General features: G+C 35.1%; 1 long non-coding RNA gene across 1 annotated transcript; it reads left to right on the top strand.

The window, feature by feature from the left end:
• Positions 1 to 436: 436 nt before the first annotated feature.
• LOC127987175 (uncharacterized) lies at positions 437 to 1,977 on the top strand. The gene is made up of 2 exons (XR_008161084.1): positions 437 to 1,379; positions 1,879 to 1,977. It is a non-coding gene; the product is annotated as an uncharacterized LOC127987175 (long non-coding RNA).
• Positions 1,978 to 2,686: the final 709 nt, after the last annotated feature.

The following is a 2,686-nucleotide window of genomic DNA, read 5'->3' on the forward strand; positions in this document are numbered from 1 at the left end:
ATCCTGGCAAGCACGCGTCCTGGGAAAATGGCTCATATGGTCACCCTACATATACATATATAATACACAGTGGGTACGGAAAGTATTCAGAACCCCTTACATTTTTCAATCTTTTTTATATTGCAGCCATTTGCTAAAATCATTTAAGTTCATTTTTCCTCATTAATGTACACACAGCACCTCATATTGACATAAAAACACAGAATTGTTGACATTTTGCACATTTATAAAAAAATAAAAACTGAAATATCACATGGTCCTAAGTATTCAGGCCCTTTGCTGTGACACTCATATTTAACCTCTTGAACTCTGGCCACGCCCTAGGACCCACCGGTGGGTCCGCGGGGAGGTCATAATATTATTTTTTTTAAATCTATAAACTGTGAAGCACAAAACTAGTCATATATGGTATTTTTTGAAAGCTTAGAACCTCTGCTTTCTTGCAAGTCCCATGGTATTTGCATTAATTTTACATAAAAGAAAATAATAAGGTATAAATTCGTTCTTCCACAACCACCCCCCCTTGAGAAAATCAGATGAATAATGTTCATATTTCATATTTATAGCACACAAACTCACCAAACATGGACAAGTCACACATCAAATGAAAGCTCTCACTCTCAGGAATGTCACTGTGTACTTTATTTCACCGATCTTATACATTACAGTGACATAACAAATAATAATTTTCAAAAGAATCACGAAAACTGAAATTACTTATGTGAACAAGCAAACGTATGCGTCATATTTCTGCGCTGATAACTACATCTGTGCTCACATACTAGCCTAAAATCATATATCAGCTTTTACATTAGGTTGTTTTCTTCAAAATGAGACCATTCTCGTGTGTCTGTGAGCATGCATGGCTAAACGGCACTATAATATGTCTCAGATGCGCAGATCAAAACATGCAATGCAGCGTAAACCATGACCAGTATTTGTATTGACTCTCTTTGATTCCTTTCGACTTGCAATGACGTCATCACGCAGTGCGTCCTATGTCATGAAAGCTGACAGCCTCCCCTCTCCATAGACACATCGATCAAGCTTCTAGACCATTCAGAGCCCGAGTTGTTCCTTTCCAAAGTTGAGGAGGTGGGACTAAAGAAAACGCTGCAAACGGGCGCAGATGATTATTAGAAGTTGATCGGAAGTTGGTTTGTGATTTTGGATAGCGTTTTAGCGAATTATTGCGTGCTTTTATTACTGTTAGAGTTATATGTCTCTGAAAAATGACTTCAAGAAAGTTTTTTGTTGGTGTGGAGGCGGCTTTGGAGGAGTTTGATCGGATGTCCGACACTGAAACTTGCAGCGAGGCTAGCTAGCTTTGACTCGGTCAGAGAAGCTGCTTACAAACTGGGAGAAGACCCTGATTTTGAGTAAGTATACGTTGTTTGTATCAAGCATTTGTAAGTTGCATGCTAATATTATTATTGCATTAATTTATTCATCGATTGCATTCATAAGTGTATTGCCTTGTGCAGTTTATGTCTTTCTTGTATACGCGAGTAGCATTCATCGGTTGCCTTCGTTAGTTGCATGCTAATTTGTTTTTGCATGAATTTATTTATCAACATTATATATACGTGTACTGCCTTGTGCATTTTTATATCTTATGTATATGTGAATTGCATTCATGTGTTCGTTACATATTTGAATTACACACACGTAACGAACACATGAATGCAATTCACATATACATAAGATATGCAAGGGTTGTTCTCATTTATTTATACATACTCATGGATCTGTGTATGTGTAATCAAATTATTTTCCTCTTTCTGTTACTTGCATATCTGGATTATTTTTGTGTATGTTATTTTAGCATGTATTTTGGGATTGCAGTGTAAATTTATACATTTTTGTTTTGTTTTGCAGTTTTAGCATCCAGTGGTGAAGAATGGGAGCCAGCAAGTCAGGATACTTATCTTGTGTGTGTGTGTGTGTGTGTGTGTAAAATAAAATGCAAGAACAGAACTTTGCCTTATTTTGCTTATTACATGACATGAGTTTTTTGAGGAAACTTGGAGACCTAAGACATTCTGTCTCTTCAGGTAAAGCTACAGAACTTGGAGACTCCAACGCCTCCTTTTGGTTAAATCTAAATAACTTTTGCTTAGAAGATGTTATCAACAAAATTATTTTTTTTATCTTTTTACTGTCACCTAGTGGAATCAAAGGAAACTTTCTGCAGGGAAATAGACCAAACAGGTCCTAAATAACAGAATCCTAAATAAAAACTTACTTTAAAAAATAATACAAATCTGACTTTGTTTCCGTGTTTATCACAATATAGTAAAAATACAAAATATGCAATATCTTGTGCTTGTGTTAAACTTGCGAGAGTTTTCTGTAAAATAAGACCATTTTTATAAATTTATTCCAAAGTATGTGGTTAGGGCTGTCTTTTAAGTTCAGCTATGCCTACTGGTTTCAGTAATCAAAAATGGTGACTACACTTGGAGAGTCTAACGCCTCCTTTCGATTAAAGCTAAATAACTTTTGCTTAGAAGATGTTATCAAAAAAATTCTTTTTTCTCCTGTTTAATGCCACCTAGTAGAATCAAAAGAGATTTTCTGAAGTGACCTAGACCAAACAAGTCCTAAATTACAGACTCTTAAATAAAAACTTAATTAAAAAAATTATAAAAATCTGACTTTTTGTTAGGGTTTATCACAGTAATGT

This window comes from Carassius gibelio, chromosome B22 (genome assembly GCF_023724105.1).
Source record: "Carassius gibelio isolate Cgi1373 ecotype wild population from Czech Republic chromosome B22, carGib1.2-hapl.c, whole genome shotgun sequence".
Taxonomy (NCBI): Eukaryota; Metazoa; Chordata; class Actinopteri; order Cypriniformes; family Cyprinidae; genus Carassius; species Carassius gibelio.